We start from the raw sequence: 24,932 nt of genomic DNA, 5'->3' as shown, positions 1-24,932 counted from the left end.
GATCTCTTTGCATACTGCTTTTCCAGATGAAAATCCAGTGTCTTTGAATTGATTACTACAGTTTCTTTCTTTCCAGAGCTTAACAGGTGATGGCTTGTGAAATGGCACCAGTCCATTTTCCCACCACTGTCAGTAGCACGGATCTAGTTGATAAGACCTTAACTCAAATGGTCAGAAACTAGGCTAATAAGTACTATATGATCTGTGTTTCAAATATCCCATGAACCCAATTTAGGATTGGAGTAGGCAGTATTCATTTGTAGTTAAGTAGCATGTGGTATACAGTGCTGTACACCTAAGGTGTGAAATAGAAATGGTTCCTGTAGTGGTGGTGAATTGCCTACTGAGGTTCCCCTGGGATTTGATTTAAAATACCATAGTATTAAGAGAATGGGAAACTCAGTTAAGTCAGATGAACAGATTCTTCTGTATTATTCAGGGACATAATGATACAGAAAGCAGTATTTTTAAATGGGACCTTTACTTGCTTGTACCTATTTACTTTATTGGGAGCTTTGCTTGCAAATACATTATCTTCTTGGGAGACGGTAATTAGAAATGCCTCCAATTTGTTAAATAGATTGAATGGAAAAAAAACTACTAAGACTACATTCCAAATTAATTCCTACATTTTGTATAATTTGTTTATAATAAATTTATTCCAATATATATTCTGTCTGCTAGAATGTAGGTGCTCACTGGTCCAACATAATGTAGTGGTTTGAGCATTGGAGGATGATTCTGGAAATGAGGGTTCAAATTCCCTCTCAGCCATGGTAACCCATTGGTGACCTCGGGCAAGTCACTCAGCCTCAGAGAAAGGCAAAGGCAAATCCTCCCTGAAGAATCTTGCCAAGAAATCCCAGTGATGAAAACTAAGGTATACAACATACCATCAGTCCTATTACCAGAATGGATCCCTTTTTCCAAGTTTGCTGGATCTTTCAAGCTGCAAGTACTGATAAATACATTGTATCTGCTTTCATAATATCTGCTTAGGAAACTATTATCTTCTGTGGGGCAAAGACAGAAAATAAAAATGTCCTAAAGAATGTATGTTCTGTTATGTAGTACTACATGAATCCTCCATATATGTCATAGACGAGTCCTAGTTTACTGTGCATGAGTGGCTAGTAAGTATGGCTATGGTGCATTTATTTTGCAAGCCACTGTATCTGTTTGGCCTGAATTTGCACTTTTGCTAGTTTGTGCTCTGAATTTTGAAATCTGTAACAGTCAGTATTTGAGAACTGAAATACTGAATAGTTGCCTTTATGACATCTCATCCCCAAACATGCATTTTTGGCACCTGTCTATCTTGGGATTAATATTTTAAAAAACCTATTTTGTAAACAATGATTTCAGCATATTTCTTAGGATACTGTGACCATCTTGATATAAAAGCTTATTTTTTCCTCTAAATATGAGAGAAAATGCTTAGAATTTGGCTAGAGTGAAATGGCAATGTATTTGCTAGTTTTCACATTTTATGGTGAGGTTGAAAAGCAGGCTGGTGAATATAGGAAGGAATACTGCTGAAACTACAAACTGCAGGCACAGTCTTTGATATACAGTGGTATGCAGGCCTACTGAGACAGGTGTCAGACTCTGGTAGTGAAAAGGGCTTCCAAAGCTAAGGTTGCCAGGTTTTCAAACAGCGATATGAAACAGACCCCTCTTTTTTAAAATCAGTTCAGGATTGGCTGAGACATGTCCAGATATTCCATTTTCTACACAATGTATTAAGGGGTTTGAAATCCAGCATTATATTGAACCCACAGGTTGCCAGAAATTCTGTATTTTTTGATTTGTTGAGAGCAGTTGCCAGCCACCTAAGCGGTATGAAGCAAAATGGCCTTATGTACCAAATGCTGGGGTCTGCCTGCTGGGATCACAGCTGGTTTGGCACTCTTCTCCTCTTGACCAACAAAGCAGAGTCATCCCCTCATCTTGTCTCTTTTAATTTTCTCTCAGCTGCCAGTAGAACTGAGATAGGAGGAGCAAGTACCAGTTGCACAAGCAACAGATGGATCCTTGTCTGAGGCCAATTTACTCATACCAACTGCTCCAAGCCCAGTTTATTGTGATCACAGCTTGTACCCAGTTTTGAAAAGAGCAGATGCCAGCCATGCTCAAAACAGACTGACCCTAGATTGTTGGTACACAGCAGAATGGATGAGTTTCATCCATTGCTAGCATGGCTCACACCCACTCTTTTTACGCTGAGTTCCACAGCTGACTAACTGTCAATCCTAACTCAAAAATAGGCTGGCTGGTGTGGGTTAGGAGGAGGCACTTGTGCTGGTTGAACTGACCCCAAGACTGCCAAACTGTCCTTATACTGGCATAATCCCCTTCTGAACCCCACAGATCAGCAAATTCTTAGAACCACATTCTTATCTTGGTTAATCTTAAAAATGGACCACTTCTCATATTCTAGCAAAATGAGTTCCAAATTGTCACTGCTTTCCATGGGGTTTTCTAAAAATATTATTAAATAATCTGTAACAGCTTTTAGCTTAAAAATATATTATTTTATATCCACAGCATTTATTTTCTCATCTCCTCTTATTTTTCTGTTCAAAAGTTAAAATTCCTGTTAAAAATAACAATAGTGATTAGGGACAGGACAGTCTTGCCTTGTCCCTTTTTGGACTCTACAAGATTTGGGCAAATCCCCATTTGTGACTATCTGTGCTTTTTGTTTATCATAAATCTGCTTAGTCCACTCTAAAAAAATTATTCCAAAAGCCCATCTGAAAAAAAGTCTAATCTCTGGAGTTTCCATATTTAAATCTCTAAACATCTTGAATTGCCAGATTATCCATTATATCAAAGAAAGATTTTGGCAATTTACCCTGATCCCTTTTAATCTTCTTTTCAGCCAGTCTGTCTAATGTGGGCAATAGCACTTCATTCAAATCTCCCAATAAAATCAAATTTTCTCAAGAATATTGCATAATTTTAGCTGTCATGTTTTGTAAAAAAACAGACTTTGCTCCTGTTAGGGCATTTTGTGAGATGTCCTGAGTCCCAGCCCTGGGAGAAGGGTGGGATATAAATAAATATAATAATAATAAACCCCAACAATAAAAGTTCTAATTCCATCAATCTGAATTTAATGTTCTATATACTGACCATCATCTTGAAATCTCTCTTGTGATTGGTATGTCTGATTAATATAAATTATAATCTCTCTCTTCTATTAAAGTTGTAAAATGTTTTCCCAGTTTTAAACTTTTTAAAAGTCTTTCATCTTTTTGATGTACAGTGGTGCCTCGGGTTACGAAATTAATTCGTTCCGTGGCACCGTTCGTAACCCGAAAAGCCTTCGTAAGCCGAATTGCCATAGGCGCTAATGGGGAAAAGCCGCGATTCCGTGCGAAAAAGCCGAAAAAAGCACCAAAAGTTTTTTCGTAACCCGAAAAAACATTCGTAACCCGGAACAATGATTCCCTATGGGATTTTTTCGTATCCCGAAAATTTCGTAACCTGGGTATTTCGTATCCCGAGGTACCACTGTATGTGATTCTCCTGCAAATAAATTAGGTCATGTCTCAATTTCTGCAAATGATGAAATATCTATCTTCTTTTGTATGATGCATTAATACCTCTCACATTCCATGACAATATTTTCATTCCCATCATTCTGACTTCTCTGTTTCTGGAGTCTCTCCCATGTCATCTTAATCCTTATGGTAGTTGTAGTCTAAAACATCTGGAGAGTGAAAGGTGGCCCACCCTTGGCATAAGCAATGGTCTAAGGCAGCCTTCTCCAACTTGATGCCCTCTTGAGGGTTTGGATTACAGCTACCATCAGCACCATATAGCTGGTGGTGAAGGATAATTTTATTAATATGTTTGTTTACTTATATCTAATCTCTATCCTGCTGTTCTTCCAAATGGGAAGCAAGGTAAATGTTAATTTTTCTGACAACAAAAATCTACATATTAAAATGCCCTCTCTTATTTCTAAGCATGTTTGCTTATTTATTTATTGCAAAGTTGATATCAAACATAATAGGACAGCAACCAGTTGGGAAAGACTGGCCCACGGTTGTAGAGAAGCAATAATAATAATAATAATAATAATAATAATAAATAGTTTATTTATATCCCGCTTTTCCAATTTTGATCAATAGCAGCAGACATGAGAACCACAATTAAGGGGAGCAACTGCTTGTACATTTAATGGTTGTGTAGCAGAGGAAACTCTGATAGATGAACTTGTCATGTTAGGAAATTAAAATTGCACCTATTGAAATTCACACTTTAGGCATAAGTCTTAAAGGTACAGAAGCCACCTATGCTGCTGGTTGCCTTGCCACCAACGGGGTGTGTGTGTGGGGGGGGGGGGAGATGAAAGAGACCACAACAGAACATTAAAGGAACAATATCACCTGGCTGGTGCATATACTGGAAGTGACCTCTTGCATTCTTCCCCCACCCACTAGTTTCTGTGTTTATTTCTTTTGCCACTATAGTGGGGCTTTTTGCTATAAGAAGAGAGTTGGGTGATTACCAGAAACAGCTGTAACGTACTTTGGGGACATGAACACTTGATCAGCAAAAGCCAGGTGTTCTTCATTAATAGCTATTGTTGCTTTTTGTTAAAGATACAAGTGAAATCCCAGGAATTAAGCAGAGATTAATGACCATTTCTGTCATTGAGCAACTGTTAGCAATTTCTGATGAACTAGCCACAAATAGTACCTTTTGAGGGGATATGTGAGAATTCCATGAAAGTGACAAAAACAATGCATGTATGGATAGTGGAATTGGACTGGACAATAAACTCACATGGTACTGAATTCAAATGCAGGCCAGAGTAAACATCACTGAATTTTGTAAGATATTTTAGTTGCTCTCTGATGATATATAGAAATTCCTTGTTTAACCAGTGATGGAAGTCCTGCCACAGAGACTACACTACTAGGACTGTCAATATAATATTTTAAAACTAATGAACTAAACATTAGGATAATTCCATTCCCTAAGCAACTAATCTGTATCATTCCAGTCATATTCTTGTATTCTGTACTTGCTGTTATGCCTGATTAGAAGATGTGAGAGTGTATCAATAAGAGTGCTATTGCCTGCTTTCCTTTTAAATGATATCCATGGAGGCCGTGGAAGGAGCCCAATACAGTGCTTTCCAGAGCTTCACCCAGAGGATAATATCTCTTCTCCCTCAGCCCCCAAAACACAATTAGAGTATGATGGTAGTTTTCCTCCTTTCCCTACCATTCACCATTCCATTGCCAACCTCTTCGCTCATTCCTCTTGCAGCTCATGTAGTGATCAAGGCTGTAGTTTTGAAACACAGCAGGTGGGAGAAGAAAGTATTTGAAAGAAGCAGTGGCAAAGAATAATATCTATCACTTGGGAAACATGCCTAGGATCTTTAATGTTACAGCACATCATAGATTGCGGAAAGCCAGTTTAGACACAATGAAAATCAGGAGGGTTAGTGCATTGTACTTCTGTTTTCCTTATTTATTTGTTTGTTTGTTTATTAGTGAAATCTAAGTCAGCTACCAAACAGCAATGGAAACAAATTAAACAATGACGTAATTAAAATCATTGCACTAATCAGTAAGCATATAACAAATTGGAATGATATATCTTCGTATCCTTCCAAATAACAGAGAGTAGGAACTGATTGAGAGGAGTTTCATACCCTCCAGCATTTCACAAATGAATACTGGGACACATGTGGCCAAGCTACATCAGAGAATAATTAAAAGACCAGGTAGCAAGTGGGATAGGAAACATTACTATAAAATCTAAATGCCTTTCTCAAACCTGCTCAAAATTCAGACACCTTTCTCTGTGTGTCTGAAGGAGAAAGAGATTAAAAGAGAGCTTTGTGCACAATTCTGGGGGTGCTATATAATTCAAAGCAGATCTCTTCAAGGAATGCACCACTTCCTCTGCTTTTTAAAAGATGTATTTATTCCTTTTTATTAGCCCAAGAGGCAATTTGTGATAGCAGCTTTCCATTCCAGTCTTTAAAATGGCTACAGTCTCAGCACCTCATGCTCCCATTCAGGCCCTATTGGGAAAAGTAAGACTCTGCCCTTTCCTTTCCAGAATGCAGGTTGCTTCCTGATGAGTTAATTTAGTGCAACTCAGTTTACAGCAATTGAAGGAAATCCAGGATTGTGGAAGAAATAGGGAGGAGGGTGAGAAAGTGGGACTTTTAAAAACCAGTTGAGGAACCAGAAAGGAAAAGAAATTAGCGTGGCCTCCCTGTCCCCCCTGAACTGGAGAGTTACAGGTGATGGAATTCATTCCACAATCTGGGAGCAATACAGGAGACAGCCCTTCGTGCATGTTGGTTAAGTGGAGTGCTGCAGGTGATGGTATTCTGTTGAGGGCTGCTCTTGAAACTCTTTACGTCTGGACTGGCTCATAACAAAACAGAAACAGAATGAGATAGCCAGGCTCTAACCATTTAAAATTTACAGATTAAAACTAGCATCTTGAAATGATCCCAGAAAGCAACTCGCAATCAGTGCAGGTCTTCCAATAGTGGAGTAATATGATCTCAGTGATGTGCACCAGTTAGCAGTCCAGTTGCAACATTTTGACCAACTGAAGCTTCCAAACACAGTTACCACACATTGTCCAATTTTAGCCTCACAGTTGTCCTAAACTTCAGCTGGTTCAAAGAGATACAGCCAGATCTTAACTAGTACTGGTTGTGGGGAACGATTCTATTGGCTGCTAGTCTGTTTCTGAGCACAAATCAAAGTGTGTTTAGGACCTATAATCCCTGTCTGAAGGCTCTGAAGGACCATATGAGTAAGCCTGTCCAAACTCTTGAGATCTTTGGAAGACTTGCTTCTTTCAGCTCTCCCACTCCTGTTCCCATTTGGTGGGCACACAGGGGAAGGGCTTTTTGGTGATTGCTACTAGGCTCTAGAACTCTCTTCCTAGGGCTGCTAGATTACCTCCTTGCTTTTCTTTGGTCAGCAGTTGAATAATTAAAAAAAATCAACATGATTTGGGGAACTGATTGTTTAATAAGAGAAGGTGGAGATGGGGAATACAATGGCTTACACTATCCTTACTGTAGTGTTCATAGTTGAATGAATTTTATGATCTTGTTTTTTTATAGCTGCCCTTCCCAATCTTAATTGTCTTCTGATTTGTTGATTGCACTCTCCTTTCTTATCTATATTTGAACCAAGATATGGGAACTCTATTTCAATTTTGTCCTTGTCTAGGGTAAATTCGTATAGCTCTTCTGTGGTCATTATTTTTGTTCTGTTTTTAATGTTCAACATTAATCTGATCTTGGCACTTCATTTGTTTCTGCTAGTAGTATTGTGTCATCTGCATATCTTAGGCTGTTAATGTTCCTTCCTCCTATCTTCACTTCTCCTGCGTCTGAGTCTAAGCCTGCTCTGCATATGGTATTTTCTGTATACAGTGGTACCCCGGGATACGAATGCGCCGCCTTACGAAATTTCCGGGTTACGAAAAAAATCAATTGAAAAAAACTGTTCCGGGTTACGAAGGTTATTTCGGGTTACGAAAGAAATTTTGGTGCTTTTCGGTGCTTTTTCGCACCAAATCGCGGCTTTTCCCCATTAGCGCCTATGGGTTTTCGGCTTGCGAAAGCTTTTCGGGTTACGAAAGCGGCGGTGGAACGAATTAAATTCGTAACCCGGGGTACCCCTGTACAGGTTAAATAGATTGGATGATACCATGTAGCCTTTCTTGACTCCTTTGTTGATTGGGAACCATTCTGTTTCTCTGTGTTCTGTTCGGACAGCAGCTTCTTTTCCTGAGCACAGGTTATGCATTAGGACAATCGGATGTTGTGGCACTGTCATTCCTCTTAGCACAAGCTTTTAATGATCTATGCTGACAAAGGCTTTGCTGTAATCAATAAAGCACATGCAGATTTTCTTCTTGAATTCCTTGGTGCACTCCATTATCCAATGTGCTTGCAATGTAGATCCCCAGTTCCTCCCCCTTTCCTGTATCCAGCTTGCACCTGTGGAATTTCAGACTTCATATATGATAGGAATCTTTGTTGCAGAGTTTTAAGCATGACTTTGATTGCATGAAAACTAGTGCAGTGGTTCTGTAATTGCTGTGATCTATTGTGTCTCTTTTTTATGGATGTGTGAGTATAGATTGCTTCCAATCTGTAGGCCACTGTTTTATTTTTCATATTTGTTGGCAACCTTTAGGATAAAACTAAGCTTGATTCTATCTCTGTGGATTGTAACAGTTCTATTGGTATTTCATCTGTTCCTGGTGATTTATTCTTTCCAATTGCTTTAAGAGCAGTTCTTACTTAGCTTTCAAAAATTTGGGGTTCATCTTTGTACGTTTCTTCTTCCCATGACATGATTCCCTGAAGCCTTATTGACATAACACATTAAACCATTCACATTTTTATATAGCTCTTCTGTGTATTGTTTCTGTCTTTTAAAAAAATCATCATGGTTGTGCATTATAATCTTCTTCTGATCATAGAGCACTCTCATCCTTAGTTTTAATATGTCTTTGAATTCTCAGATTTTGTAGAATAGGTCTCTTGTTCTTCCGTTTTTATTGTCGGCTTCTGTTTCTCTCCATTGATTGTTGTAGTAGTTCTCTTTATCCTTATGCACAAATAGTTGGGCAGTAGCATTCAAGGTTCTGTTTCTGTTTCTGCCTCCTTTTCCTTTTGCTTCTCATCTTTCTTTAACTGCTTGAAGCATTTAATCTAAAATCCATTGTTTCTTATCCTTCTTTTTGGACATTGATATCATCTTTTTACATTCTTCTTGACTATGTCCCTGACTTCTGTCCATAGTTCCTCTGGTTCTCAGCTGGCTAGGCTCAATAGTGCAAATCTATTTCTCATGCTGTCTTTAACCTCCGTTGGGATGTTATTTAGATCATATTTTGGTGTTCTTCTTCAGCTTTATTCTAATTTTGGATGTTAGTTCATGGTCTGTGCCATAGTCTGCACCTGCACTTGTTTTTGACAGAAGAAAGGAGCATCTCCATCTTTTGTTACATGTTATGTGTCTGTTTGGTCCTGCTGTTGACCATCCAGGGTTGTCCATGTGCACAATGTCTTCTCTAGTTGTATGAAGAAGGTATTGTTGGCCTCACAAAATTCACAGTTGGTTGGCCTCACAAAACTCTATCAACCACTGTCCTGTTTTGTTTCATGAACCAATTCCATATCTCCCTACTGTATTTGATTCTGTTCTGCTTCCTGCTTTGGCATTTCAGTCACCTATGATTGCCAAGCAGTCCTGGTTTGGTATGTTGTCAGTTTCTTCCTGGGTTCCATTGTAGATATTCTTGATTTCTCTGTGGTTTTTGCATATGCTTGGATTATGGTGATGCTTATTGGCTTTCCCTGAAGCCTTATTGACATGATTCAGTCTGACTTTACATTATATCCGTTAGCAGATTTTGCTGTTTTCCTAGTGATTATTGCTACTCCATTTTTTCCTTTTTTGATTTCTAGAGTAGAACACGGTGTAGTTATCTGACTCAAAATGCCCCATACCTTTAGCTCACTCACTCCGAGTATTGCCTTGTTTATATGTTATATTTCCTTGTTTTCTATGTACCTTATCACACTAGACAAATCCCACTCAGAAATGGAATTTAAAAGTTGGACACCCCCCCTGCAAATGCAGGGTGTTTTTCAGACAACATTTCTTCCAAACAACTACAACGCGAAAATAAAGCGGGCGGAAAGTCAATAAAAACGACACCTTTTTTTACTTTCAGGAACTTTCGAAAGAAAAAAGCTGTCATTTTTGTTGACTTCCCATTCGCTTTATTTTTGCGTTATTGCTGTTTGGTGCAAATGCGTCTGAAAAACATCCTGCATCTGCGGGGTTTTTCTACTTTTAAAATCCCATTTCTGAGTGGGATTTGTCTCGTGTGATAAGGCGCTATGTCTAGTTTCCCTTGGCTCATGCTTCTCACATTCCATGTACCTATAACGTGTGACACAGCTTCTTTTCATTATTGAATGTATGTGCTGCGTGGCTTCCTGTTTTGTTTAGTTCTGTTGTGCCCTTGTGCTTGCCCTCTGTTCTTTTAGTTCTTTCTGTCCTTTTCCTGTCTCTTGTCTTGTCATAGATTCTTTCACCCTATTTTTTCCCCGAGAGGTTATTGCAAGTAGGTACACTTTTGCCTCCCCCTGCCATACATACCTCTTTGGCATATTTTCATTTATTTCTTTCAGATTTGTTCATTGTTCAGTAGTATCTCCCAGAAGCTAGTTAACTTCCATGTCACCCTGTGGCCATCTCATGACTGCCAGTGAATATTTTGAACCAAAATTATTAAATGTAGTTCTCAGCAGAAAATTATGTATATTTTAATGAGCACATATTTTTGTTAAGAAAATGCAGCATATTATTTCAGTGACTCTGTGGCTTTTTAACCCTATAGAGTGGCTTATTTTCAAACTGTTTTGCGTTGTTTCCTCTTAAAGTCTGATTTTCCCCTTGTGCTACCAGTGAATTAATTTTCAACTGGCTGTTATCTCCAAGGCCCAACAAACCTGTATCCTTTGTGTAGTTACCAGATATCTCTCCTGTAAAACTCTGCTTCTACAGAGCTAAGGAGAGTTCTCTACATGTCAACATTGTCTCTGGAGCCCTCAGATGAGATCAGCTGCTGATTAGCACTGTCTTTATTATACAATATTTATGTCTATATCTCTGTGAACATAAAATATACCGCAATTACTAGGAGCAAGGAAAGCACAAATTGGATTTTGTTTGCCCCTGGAAATCACTATATTATCATAATGTTTTTGCTTTCTGCTGAACCATTGTTTGATGTTTATTAAAATCTTGAAAACTGGAAATATACATTATTATGCTCCTGTTTTTGTACTGGCTTTCTGTAATCTTTCCAAGTACTGTACAAGTCACTAATATCAAATCTTTGAATAGTCGTTAATTTGCAATGCAGCTCCCAGACACCATGGTAATTCTGGGAATTGTAATCCAAAATAATTTGTACTCCAGAATAACATTTTAAAATCCTGCCCTAATCTGATTTGCATGCTAAATCGGGGCAGCCTCTCTTTGTATGTCTTGTAACATTTTGGGACCTCATCAGGCATTAATGGTTTCAGCTGTATGGCTAAAATATAGAATAGGTCAGAATGTGAAAGACAGATATTTGAAAATGCATCTGTCATCTATGTGTACTCATTGGACTAGTTGTGATTTTTGCTGATGTACCCTTGGTGAAAAACTGGGATTTAATACTCAATGTACAAAAGAGCCCTTTGGGATCAAAATTATGTTTGTATAGCAGAGGCATACAGTAAAAAATTCCCAGTGGCTGTTTGCTCCTCTTGGAATAATGGCAAAATGTAAGGGATTATTTTGTACATACTTACACGCTTACTTGACATTTGATGATTCTAATCTGAAGATGTGAATGATTTTACTTTAAGTAGCTGTGTTTGAATTTACATTACCAGATGAAAAAAGTTTGGCTGTCTTCCTTCACCTGTGATTACACATTCATGTCAAATAGATGGACTAAATCACACCCCAACTCTAAGTAAGCATCTTTCAGAAGCTTTGGAGAATTAAACCAACATGCTGCACTGAGAAGATAAGCATTTACATTTTCCAAGTCTTTACATTTTAGTTTTAATTGTAATTTTAATAAGATTTTAAAATTTGTTTTCCAGTTTTGTTGTCTGCCTTTGGGAATTGGTGGTTTATATTATGAAGTGAATATTTTGAGATACAGTACTTTATTCCTCTAGGCTGCTATGCTTTTTACAATGTTTTTTTATTGAGGTTGAATTAGAGGGAAAGACCTCAGTGTTTTATAAGTTAATAATGGTAGCTTTGATTACTGTAGGCTAAATAGGTTTCCCCCAGAGATTCTGGCTCATTAAGTAGCATCTGTGTTGTCTTACTGACAGTCTTACAGTGTTCATGGTTTCCCATGAACACATTATAAGACTCAGTTCTGGTTTTGATTACTCCCTGTTTCTTATTTAAAAAAATAAAAATAAAACACCCATGCAATTTATTTTATATAATGGATTACAGAGTGTAGAGTTAGAAATTTACAGATTAAATATTATTCTAATTTGTAATTTATATTCATGAGCTCCTATAGTAGTTTATGCACAGAAAAAAAGAACAAGTGTGTGCTTCCTTTTGCAGACGTAACATTCTAAGGGCAATCACAGCAAATTATTCATCCGTGGTATGAACCTAACTTCACAGCTTTATGTATTGGATGAGCTATCCCACTTTTAAAAAGGCTGCACATGTGTGTTTTTACAAATATCATTTTCATAAGGGAAGAGTTTCAAGAACAATATATAACCACAGAGTATAAAGCTCAGTAATTTGATTTTCAGATAAAATTAAATGCCAAAACATATATTTCTTGGAAATAAAGAAGAGCAAAGTGATTTGGACTTATTTCCCAGTACTGTGTTTCCAACAGAATTAGTTTAAAATACGATGAAGAGCTGTTGATTTCTAGATATCTAGGGCCCTGTCTCAAAGCTATCTGCTAAAATTGTTAACTTGATTAGGCATCTATGTGGGTCATGAAGTATTTCATAAAGTGACATCCAAAGCTTTGCTTGTTGAATAGTTTTGGATCCATTAGGTGCTAACATAAGATGAGGGAACACTGTTTTTGTATATTTCCCCAAATGTAGACTCCACCCCATTTAGCATCATCCATGCTGTAGCCTGCAAAGCCCCCCCCCCCCCCCCCCCCCCCGGTCACAGAACTACAGTATTGGGTTCCATCCTTCATGCAAAATTTTGGGATTATACTCCTTTTTTGATATCTCAGATGATCACATGGGACTACTTCATGGCTTCTTCTAGATACGGAGGACGGGATTTGTCTATTTCAACTAATTGGAGTACAGGGTGGAAGGTTATGTAGCCTTCCAGATGCTGTTGCACTATATGTGTCAGCATTCCCTAGCATTCCCTGTGATGGCTAGAACTGCTGGAAGCTACAGTCCAGTAATATCTGGAGAACCATGTAATTGTTATCCTTGATATAGTGTTGTATAATAACCAAACAGTTAGCTTGAATGGCATCCTGAATGGGGTATGGATATGAGTTTGGATTTGTCTTGTAGCATGTGGAATAGCTTGCTTGAGCCACCCAGATTTGTTTTTCTGAATTATTGCTCCAGGTACTCCTGGCACCATCAGGCTTCAGTGTCTGTGCCTTTGTGTATTTTCCTCTATGTATTTAGCAGCTAAGCTGTTAACAGTTGCTCAGTATAGAGGATCATGCCTCCATGCAGGTGGTTGATCTTTCTCAGCCATAGTTTTATCAGATCAGCCTGTATATTATCAGCTTCAGTCGAATTTGTTCTTAATGCCTAATTTAGGACTCAGGCCTGTGGGATTTGGAACACATTTCTGGCCAGTTTACAAGAGCATTTTAAACAGATTATTAATGTGAAGCACATAAAGAATTCTACAGAGCTCACAAGAGCAAGCAATGGTTCTGTATAATCTCCCTTCATGGCACATCCAGTAGCATGCATCATGATCACAGTGCACTCATGATCATGAACATGCAGTCTGCATTTCAAACAGTCCTGGGACAAGAAGTTTGAGTTGTGCAAGGTGAAATTTGGTATGTGTCCCTTACAAAAAACAAAACAAAAAATGAAAGCCATCACACAAGGTTTGTTTGAGAAGACAGGAGGAGAAGCCTATGTATCATTTGCATGTGCATACACATCTCTCCCTGGATATACGTCTGTAAAAGAGGAAGCAACATTTTAGCTATGCTGCCACAGAAAGAGTATGCTCCCTTCTGTAATTATCTCATTGCAATATATGTACCATTGATGTTGGTATATAAGCAGAGCACAATGAGAAAATAGCACATAGCACAATGACTTTTTTTAAAAAAAAATTATCTAAAATGTTTTCTCATTGCCGCTGCTTTCAAATTGAAATTTTAAGCCAGTGATGTTTGAAAGAAAAAGTTGATACCAGATCTACTGGGAGATGGACTACATGAGTTGGAACATTTCTTTGACTGGATTGTTGTTTCTGTGCTAATTCAATAACCTGAATGGTTGATTTATTTTAGTAACACATTTGAAAGACTGCTAAGAGTTGGCTTTTGACCAAGGTTACCCACAGAAAACATTGCCAAATGTTTGGCTCATTATCACTTCAAATCAAGGAAGCATATTTGTGTTACTGCCTTACCAAAGTTAGAATACCAAGATTTGCTCTTGCAAGATTTTTAGGATAGTCTGGTATTCAAGCCATTTCCCCTCAATTATCTTGTTGTTTTTTACGTTGTTACATCCTTCCAATTCCAGTCTTATACGGTAATGACTCCCATTGGTTTTTGAGAACCTCCCATGTAAATTAAATGTGGGTTTCCCAACCCCAACAGTGCTGAATGAGAATTTACTTTGGCTTTTTAAAAATGAAAACAAAACTCAGGCAGTCATTTAGAGTCACAGCAGAATAAGAAGCCATTATCTTGATAGGCATCTCTGCAACTATTCTGCGAGATAATAGATGTAGAGGATTGTTCTGTAAAAGCAATAATGCCAAAGTCTGCACATTAAATGGTTCTTTATGAGTGGGCCCACACAACTAGTCTTTAATTTCCACTGTGAGCTGTCTGTTTGCAGCTGTCAGTTCATATATTGCACTGATAAAAGTTTAAATATATACCAGCACAGCAGTCCTGGATTTTTAAAAAATCATTGTTTTAATCTGTTTTAGTCTAACAAAAACAGGATAATATGTTTACCTCTTCTTGCACCCATTACTATGTGGATCTCTATTGCAAAGCTACTACATTTGTAGAACTAAACTAATGCAAAATTATATTTTGCAATAAAAGCGTAAATAAAATGTGGGAAAATGTAGAAAAGCTTAAACTTCAAATCATACATTTGCTGCAGAGGCATTATGACAGAAGAGTTGTTATGCAAATATACCTTAGGCCTGTTACAGACTGCCAAAATAAAGCTGCTTCGGGTCTCTTTGGAGGTATGCTGTTTAAATGCTGCATGCATCCTAAGAATCCAGAAGTTGCACCAAAGCTGTACTCCGGTGCTTAGGAATGGAGTGTGGCTTTGGTGCGACCTCCGGACTCTTAGCACCCATGCATCATTTTAATAGCATATCTCCAAAGAGACCCGAAGCAGCTTTATTTTGGCAGTCTGTAACAGGCCATAGTATGTTCTTTAAGGTACAGTCCTTGAGACTACTTTCTTGGAAATGAGGCCCTTTAAACTCAGTAGGATTAACTCTGACTAAGCTTGCATAAAACTGGATAATTATCCCAACTGCACTGACTTCAGGAAGGGTTGAGGTATCAGTTTCTTTAATGCAGCTATATTTGCAGGTACACTATACCTCCGCTGCAGCCATTTCCCTTCAATAGTAGAAGTCCAAAATGACATGATTACTGAAGCGTCTGTTGACTTTCCCCATGTGTCCATTTCATGCCATTCTTTCCTCACATAATTATGTGCCTAGGCTGTGTGGAGGAATTTAACAGTATGAAACTAGTACTGAGAATAATACAGTATACCATATATGTTCGACTGTTAGTTGACCCCATGTATATGTCAAGGGCAGGCTTCAGGGCTAAAATTATAGATTTTGATATGATCCAGTATAAACTGATGGTAAAATTTAGGGTCATGTGACAAAGGATCTATAGGATGAAGCAAAAGAAAATAATTCCAAAGAATTTAACAAAATTCCAGCAGCCATAATTGTTTGTGCTTCCACTAAAGGTTGGATGGTGGGGGAGGGGGGGCTCCTTTTTTATAAGAGTTAAAGCACATTACTTACATTAACTTATGGATAAGTTGACTCAGGTTTTTTGAGTCAACTTTTTAACTAAAATTTGTAGACTTATACAGGGTGCCATTTTTGCATGTGCTGGTCCACACGGCAGACACCATCATGGCATGATTCTGGTGCTGCATCCACATGATGCAGCGCCAAAGGGATGTCATAAAGCTGCACCACCGTGGCTATGGTGCCCCTTGGAGATCGTAAAAAGGAGCCATTTTTGCGGCTCCTTTTTGCACCCTCCAGAGGCCGGATCAGGGCCACAGCATGAGGTTGCCATGGCCCTGATCCGACCAGTAAAGGGGCGGCTGTATAGCACCAAAGAGAAACCGTTTGCAAGGGAGACCCATTTGATATATCCAATGCAGGTCCAGTTTAATTATCAAGGATCGTAAGAAAGGAGAGCAGTCGCCTTGACATTGTTCACCAGAAATAAGAAAAAGTCACCTGGTTAAAATCTTTCCAACTTTATTTCTTTCTAAATGTACATTTATACAAATACAGTAGAGTCTCGATTATCTGATATAAACGGGCGTGCTGATAGTCGGATAGCCGCAAATGTTGGATAATTAGGAGGGTCCAAGAAAAACCTTGAAATCACTATGAATTGCAAACGTATTGAAGTTTTATTGCAGTAACAGTAACATTGCAGTAATGTTACAGTAACAACACTGTAATGTATAAACAGTTCTGTCCTCTGAAAATTTAAAGAAATCACTGATCAACACTGTGATGTACAGTATAAACAGTTCAGTCCTTTGAAAATGTAAAGAAATCACTGATCCTTTTCCACTTTCCCAACGATTGCCATTTCTTCGCAGCCAAATCTTGCCATCTTTGCAGCATCATAATGTTGACCCCCATAGCTTATTCTTGCTGGATGTACTTCATTGCGATTTCTAGAGCCCTAACCCCATTGCCATGTGAGATTGTGAGAGATTCAACAGATGATGCTTGCTCATCAATTTCTATTTTGTAGCCATCGCTGTTGACAAGAGCGACAATTTCTTCAGCAGTAATTTCATACTGATCGTCTTCGTTCATCTAGCTGTCAACCTCTTGTGAAGACACATCCTCACACCCAGGGATACGGTGTACTAAGGGTAGAATGCTTTCTTTATCTTCATCTGTGCTTTCCATAATTTCATCATCTTCTTCATTTTCGCATAGCAACTTATTTCATGATCTGACAATTGTTGGAGCCCTAACGTCACTCCGAGCCCTTGCAACCCAATAAGCAACATCCTTTACATTGATGTATTTCAAACTTTCAATCATGTCTTGCCCTTTTTCAACTTCTTCTATCAGTGTTGACAGTAGCTTCCTGCAATAGTTCCTTTTTAGTGTTTCCAAAATGCCCTGATTCATTGGTTGGCGTATGGCGGTGACATTAGGTGGCAGAAACATAGCCTTAATGTTCCAATTTTGAAGCTGCTCTGCATCAGGGTGTGTCGGGGCTAGCAACAAAACTGCTTTTCTGGGGTGGTCGTTGTCTTTCCAAAATTTCTCTGTGAAAGGAACTAATTCCTTAAAAAACAGTCTTTGAAAATTTCTCTGGTCACCTCTGGCTTATAGCCTGGGCTGCTGCTTCAGTTCTGGCTGCAAGACTCTTGCTGGGTAACAGTTTGTAATTGAGGCCGGACTCATCACAATTAAATATCTGATAGTCTGTTAGGCTTTCAGTTTCAAAGTCTAGAAATTTTTTCTTGCATGCCTCCACTTCTTGAAAATTTGAAGACAGTTTCTCTCCACAAACACATAACTGACGGATTCCATAACGTTTCTTCCACCTGTCGAGCCAAATTTGGGTCCCCTTCATCAGATTCCTTTCAAAAATGCAATGCTTTTTGCTGTAAAATAGGCCCTGTAATAGGCACACCTTTGTCTCTGAACTGCAGAAACCAAACATACAAAGCTTCACTGACCTTTTCATAGCCACACTTTTTCATGGTTTTCCTCTGTTTCGCTGCACTATCAGTAACTCTGGAGGAACACCATCTTTCTATCTCCAATTGGTTCCTTCTCCAGTCTCCTACAGTAACCCTTCCAACCCCATAGTCATCTGTTACCTTCTGCAACGTCTCTCCATTGTCCAGTCTCTTGATTGCCTCAAGTTTCTGCTCCATTGATATAACAACCTTCTTCCTTTTTATTGCAATGCTTGGAAGCATGTTTGGGGGCCTGGCTGTGCCCTTTGCCTTCTCCGTTGCCATTCTTTGGTCCTTGTTTGAGGGCCTGGAGGTACTTGCCCTGCTTGCTGCCACCGCCGCCTCACTTGGGGCCAAGTTTTGGGGTGAGGTTTCATTCGCCCGTCTCTCCTTGCCCATTGTGGCCACCATGTTTGGGGCGTGTCTGGGGGCACGGAAATGCCTACAGCCACGATCCCAAGCAGTCGCGATGTCGGATAATCCGGAATGTCAGATGACCGAAGGACGGATAATCGAGACTCTGCTGTAAGCAGTACTTGCACAAGTCAGGAACATTGTTAGTTCTTTTTGGTTGTGCCCTCCTGCCCTCCCCCCCCCCAAAAAAAACTTTCATGGTTGAACAGGAAAATAGTCAAAACTAGTATTTAATCACTGCACCATGCTAGCTCTTATTCCTTCCCTTCTTTCAAGATAACCAAAAGGGAAGTAAGTGAATGTTCTTTGCCCTTTCCTCAAATGTGAAGACTTTTATTTGGAGTATCTTAATGACTGAACATACCACCAAGAAGTAGCAAATGGCACAAAATTCCATTGCAAATTGGTTGTTCTCCATGCCCTCTGAGCATTTATATTTCTAAGTGTGAAAACTGGAAATTTCTATTGGCATCCACTTACACAAAGAGGAAATACATTATTAAAAGAAAATACTAATGCACATATAATTTGCATGTAACATTTGCACACCCTAGTTTATATGCTAAAACAAAAATGTAGCAGCTGTCACTGTATTTCACTGGGGGGTGAAACAGACAGGCAAAATGAAGGGGGTTCCAGCTACTTTGAAGGCTGGGCATTTTTATGACACACATCTCCAAAGCGGGTGGAAACTGAAATGAAGTCACATTCTGGGACTAAAAACTGGAGCAAAAAGAAGCAGGGATACTCTGCCTTATGTCAGGAAATGTGCATCTTTGCACCTGCATATAAATAGCCCGGCACTAGTGTGGGGCTGCGGCAAAGTAAAAAAGTGAAAGTTCAAGCACTCTAATGGATGTAATTACAACATACACAAGCCAGACAGTCCAACAGGGGGGCATGGGGTGAAGATGGATGAAAGGGTCATGTATGAGGAGGGCTCCATGAGTGTGCTTTGCACAATCATCGCACACTGATGTAACAATGTCCTGTGCCAGCTGAGCATTGCAGTTTGACTGTGTGGCTGATCCAAGGGGCATCCATGAAATGGAATGGCATCTGGGTGGACGTCACAGAAGTCACAGGCAGTGTGTTGTGCGATGGTGTGCATGCATGGTGGAAGGCAACAAAAAAAATTGATCGTATGCCCTGCAATCTGCTCATAGGTATTTGGCCCGCCTTGGGAGCTTGCCATGCGGACAGTGGGATTTTGACACACTTTTGGAAAAAGCAAAATCGAGACACTTTTTCCTGCCTGTCTGCTCTGGCCCTATATTACTATAATTTAAGTGGCTATAGAATATGTCTTGCCAAGTAGGAAGGACAGTGACCAGCATAAAGGTAGACCTCAAAATAATCTTGAAACAGAGGGTTGAACTTTGTAAAACAGAACAAATGGTTACCTTGTGTTTAATGATGCCACATGTTAAAAGGAGGCTGTTACAGTTAGCTACTCATATGGGCCTTCTTTGGTGTTTGGAATTTGCCATTTTTTTAAAGTTCTAACACTATAAGGCAGATTCTGCTTCATGAGCATCAAATAGGTTGTACAGAGACAGATGGTGGGCTGAAGTGACTTCTACAAAGTCATTTGGCAGAAAACAGTGCTTAGGAGAAGCAATTCCTGGATTTCTAAAGATAAGGCATAAGGGTGTGAGCCTATAATTTCTCAAAAAGCAGTTTCTGTGACAACTTAAGATAGTCAAAGTACAAAGTACACACTGCTGTTCTTATCTTAGCTCTTTGGACCTTAGTGTTTAAGTATCCACTATTTGCATCAGACTCTTCCAAATAAGCCAAGTCCCCATTTATTTGTTGATGGCTTTGGAAGACATAAACTCTGACCTTATTTTTACCTGAGACACGTTACCAGTTCCATGTATGCCCATCTTCTCTAGTTGCTTAGCAGGGGAAAAATAAAAGTCAAGAAATTGTATGCCCTGAGCAACAGCACAGTTGCAGCAGTTGGACTATGAAATAATGTTAGATATGTTCATCCTTACTCACAAATACATTATGAAGAAAGAACAGCACTGGATCATGCACAATGCATTTGCAAGGCAAACACATTCATTATTGAACAATCATCTTCCTAATATATATTTATATCAGTTAGCAAAAGTGCTTCTGCCAGGCATAATGAGAAATCCAGGGTTGGCCCTGAAATTTGCAAACTGGATGACATAGTGAAGAGATGTCAAGATTCATTAGGAATAGCAATGGCTTCAGGCACTCGGGATCTGGAGATTGGGAGACAAGAGCTAATGATCGCAGCAAAGTTTTAGTAGGTCAGTCTGCAAAGAAGGGTTGGGCAACCACATCATGGCTGGCACCCTACAGATCTCAGCATCTTAGTCAAATGCCAAGCCGCTCCCTTTCTAGAAATCACTGGTGGGGACACAGAAGTGGAGAATGTTGGCCCCACAAAACCCTAGTGTCAGCATTAGTCTATGGCTTGAAATTCAAATGTGTGCCTTCCCACTGTGGGTGTTTCTATGTGTCTGTGGCACCACGCCCTGAACTCAAACTCACAGCTAGGTGAACGGAGCACTGTAGAAACAGGTAAAATTGACCTCCACCCCCTTCCTGTTTTCTCTGCATTCCCCTCCTGTTTTATCTTGGGTTGCCTTTGGATGGTCAGTGGCTTTCCACAAGCCTTTTCCCTCCCCCTTTATTCCAGAGAGGCAACTGAATAATTAGAATAAAGGCTTGGCAGTGCAGTTAGGTTTGCTTCTTTTTGAGACCAACTTCTGATTGCCGCTCTTACATGCTATTTGCTTGCTGCTTACGGAGGACTGGATTTGTCAGTTTCAACTAACATCTTGGCTTTTCACTTGCTTTGCTGCTGAGGATTAACTCTTTCTATGCGAAGCTGCATTTAAAACAAAACAAAAGCATGCTAATGCCAAGGATGAATATGCTGAGCACTGATGGGTTTGCACAGTGAGGGGAAGCCATTTGGAAGGATTGTGCAGTTTTCTCCCCTTCAGGGATTATTCTGGAAAAAGAAAGGAAACTGAAAGCTGAACTCCTTTGGGAAGGCCTTTACTCCATCTTCACTCCTGTAACCCAGCAACAACCGTCCACCAATCAGCTTTGCTCAATGGCAGAAGTAGAGTTTGCTTGCAGTCCTCTTTTCCTTCTCCCTTGGAACTGTCCTTTCTGACATCATTACGGAAGGCTGATTCCCCTTTCTCACCTTGTCATCTTCCAAGTCCTGTAGGAGATGTACCTGCAAGTATATATGTTAGGTGGTGATGTGGTGTCTGTATTTTTGGGGTGGGGAGTGGCTGACCAGATGATGCAGAGTGCTGAATGAAAAATGCATGGTTACAGCTGACATGGCAGGAAGGAAAGAGTTAAAGATGCCCAACTGATGCTTTATAAAGCAGGCAGCATGTAAGAAATATGTCTGCCTACCTCCTGTATATATACAAGAAAATAACCATCCATGTGGGAAGGTCTTTTTGCCTCTAGGGTAATTGCTATGCACACCAATTTCAGATTTACTAACAAAAGTAGTTGTTTAACATCTGAAGATGCTCTTGTCATATCTGCCAGAATTCAGAGCAACCCAATTTTATTTGTAAACTGTCAAGCAATTAACAAATGTTATTTAAACTCTTTGGTATCATTTTACAGGCAAAGCTAATCCATCTTTGCCATAATCAAAATTGTGATTGTCAAATACTATGGTCTCTTTCTCTCTCTGTGTGTATACATTTATTTGTCTCACATGGGAATTGTCCACTAAGATTTGCTGACCAATGTATGTTCTTTTTTTCCAGACTCTGTTAAGAAGTTAGTGCGTTCTGAGACAAAGCAGTGACGAAACAGCAGAGTTCGCAACTGGTGAGTGATAACTTCAAAGTGTTACAGACCTGAGAGACTTGGCATGGGGACAGATTAGTAAAATATTGGATTGGGGCTGTGCATCATGTTTGGCTGGATGGGTCTTGTACCGTTCACACCATTCATACATGGTTAGATATACTGGAAAAGGTCAGATAGGTCTGATTATCATGACTCTGCCTCCTCAGACAAACAAACAAACAAGCGTGCGCACAGACACACACACACACACTTATCCACCAGAATATACAGGTCTCTGGTGCTCTAGATTTATACCCAGTTTTTCTGGAGGACTAATGCTAGAGCTAATTAGTGACAAAGAGGTAAATTTCTTCTAAACCTCCCTAGAAATATCCTATCAGAATGACTTCATCTGCATTGCAGAAATAACCCAGTTTGACACCACCTTAACAGCTATGGCTTGGTGCTATGGAATTCTGGGAACTGTAGTTTGTTGTGGCACGAGAGCTCTCTGATGGAGAAAGCTAAATGTCTCACAAAATTACACAGCCCAGGATTCTATAGCACTGAGCCATGGCCATCAAAGTGGTGTTATTTGTGGATTATTTCTGTAGTTTGGATGCAGCCTGAGAGCTGCTTCACAGTAGAACAAACTGCTTCTGGTTAGTGTGCTCTCCTTTGCTGGTGGTGAGGATGAATGACCAGTTGGTCAGGTTGCTGTAGTTCCAAAGTTCCTGAACTGGCTAAGGGGCTGTACAGATCCCCCCCCCCAGGGGCAGCCTGCAGCTGCCTCTTTCTTCACCAGATCGGGGCCGCAGCAACTGCACGCTGTGGCCCCAATCTGGCCTTTCCATGGTGCAACAAGCAGTTCATTTCTGTGCTATGGAAAGGGTGCCATAGATGCCGACGCTGCAGCTTTTCTGCATTCCTTTGGTACTGTGTCATGTAGACACAGCACCAGAGGAGCCCCATAATGCCACATGCTGTGTGGTGGGGCATGCGGCGTCACATTGGCATGGAGGCAGAGTCTGGGCGTACATCATGTGGACACCACGCCCCCACTCCGCCCCATGCTAGCCTTTGATGCCAGTCTATACAGCCCCTAAGTATGGGTTTAAATGACAAGATCCCTTCCAAGCCTAAAATTCTTTGATTCAAAACATATGGGTATTAGTATACATTGCCATACACACACACGTGTCTGGTGGGAGGAAAGCACTGTAGAAAGGACATCCCCAGTCCCCCAAACTATAAGCCATATCATTTAATATAATGCACCCTTGCTCTGATCAATCCAGACTATCTCTTGCCTCAGAAAAAATTGAATTTCTGAATACCTCCTCCCCCCCCCATCTTTTAACTTGTAATTTTTGCCGAGGGACCCCTGCTATCTGCTGTAGTTTTTGCAGAGGATTCTGGGATTTGTAAAAATTACAAATTACAAATTAAAAAATAGTCAAAACTGCCTTGATTCTGGCAAATTTTCTGTATACTATTGTGCAAACATAGAACTAATTTATAGAATGTAGTTCTCAATTCTCTCAATTGAGAATAGTGTTTAATGATCTGTTTGCGTCCCCATTTTACTTTATGTTGTATGATCCTACAAAGTGAAAGGATGTCAGGTTTCCCCCCCACATATTTCATATTTCTTAGATTTGTTCAGGCTGCAGTATAGGCAATTTATGGAACTGCCCTGTTGTTGTTGTTAGCTGTCTTCAACCTCGACTCATGGCGACCCTGTGAATGAGATGTCTCCAGTCCTCCCTATCCTTCACTGCTTTGCTCAGGTCTTGTAGGCTCAGGCCTGTGGTCTCCCTGACTGAGTCTATCCATCTTGCTTGTGGTCTTCCTCTTTTTTTACTACCCTCCACCTTCTCCAATATCATTATCTTTTCTAATGAGTCATGCCTTCTCAGGATGTAGCCAAAGTAGGACAGCCTGAAGAGTTCAGACTTGATTTGTTCTAGGACCCAATTGTTTGTCTTTTTGGCCATCCACGATATCCTCAGTACTCTTCTCCAGCACCACATCTCAAATGAATTAATTTTCTTCCTATCTGTTTTCTTTGCTGTCTAGCTCTCACATCTGTACATGCTAATGGGGAATACAGTGGCATGGACGATTCTAATTTTAGTGTTCAGATGTATATCTTTACACTTTAAGATTATGTTTAGTTCTTTCATGGCTTCCCTTCCCATTCCTAATCTTCTTCTGATTTCTTGGCTTCAGTCTGCATTCTTATCAATGTTTGATCCAAGATATTGGAAATCTTTAACTATTTCACTTTTCTCATTATCTAGGTTGAATTTATATAAATCCTCCATTATTTTTGTTTTCTTTATGTTTAACATTAGGCCTGCCTTTGCACTTTCTTCTTTGACTTTCTTTAGTAATTGTTTCAAGTCTGTGATGCTTCACACTAGTAGTATGGTGCCATCTGTATATCTTAAGATTGTTGATTTTCCTTAGCAGTGGACAAATACCATAAAGCAAAAACACAGGGTTAATTCACATAACTATAGCATTCCTTCCATTGAGAATAATGTTCACTAGTGTGTGGTGCAGGCTGTGGAGAACTGGCATTTGTGACAAGATTCTAGCTATAAAAACAGGATTCTATCTGTAAAAGGAAAATGCATGAGCAGCTTGTATAATCTTAATGCTTTGCCATTACTATGATGCTCTTGATGAAGATAAACAGGTTAAAGGCACTGTTGCCCCAGCATGAATGGAGTTTCTTTGGGACTATCTCTTATAGAAATGGGAGTGGTCACAGATTTCTCTCTTGTAGGGTGATGTTACAGATACAAGGTAATTCATGCTGTGCACAGCTGGCTTCTGCTGTGAACTCATTGAACTAATTTTTCATGAACTGGACTCTAGAGAAAACTTTGTTTAAATGGACTAGAAGTGGGAGCTGAGACTGGTATAGATT

The 24,932-nt window shown here is 39.6% G+C and overlaps 1 protein-coding gene across 6 annotated transcripts in view; it reads left to right on the top strand.

Annotated features, from left to right (window-relative positions):
* Positions 1–24,932, top strand: part of PAK6 (p21 (RAC1) activated kinase 6) — a 91,049-nt gene that overhangs the window by 10,722 nt on the left and 55,395 nt on the right. For 3 of the 6 annotated variants that reach the window (XM_042472552.1, XM_042472584.1, XM_042472534.1), the window contains one exon: positions 21,970–22,033. The gene's annotated coding sequence lies outside the window, so the exon portion shown is untranslated. Of the gene's footprint in view, positions 1–11,481; positions 11,560–20,718; positions 20,744–21,312; positions 21,401–21,969; positions 22,034–24,932 lie in introns of those variants that run through there. The other 3 variants (XM_042472543.1, XM_042472566.1, XM_042472561.1) reach the window with 3 other exon arrangements.

The sequence above is a fragment of the Sceloporus undulatus genome, chromosome 1 (assembly GCF_019175285.1).
Source record: "Sceloporus undulatus isolate JIND9_A2432 ecotype Alabama chromosome 1, SceUnd_v1.1, whole genome shotgun sequence".
Lineage (NCBI taxonomy): Eukaryota > Metazoa > Chordata > Lepidosauria > Squamata > Phrynosomatidae > Sceloporus > Sceloporus undulatus.
Note: the sequence above shows the minus strand (reverse complement) of the source record. Positions and strands in the feature narration are given on the sequence as shown.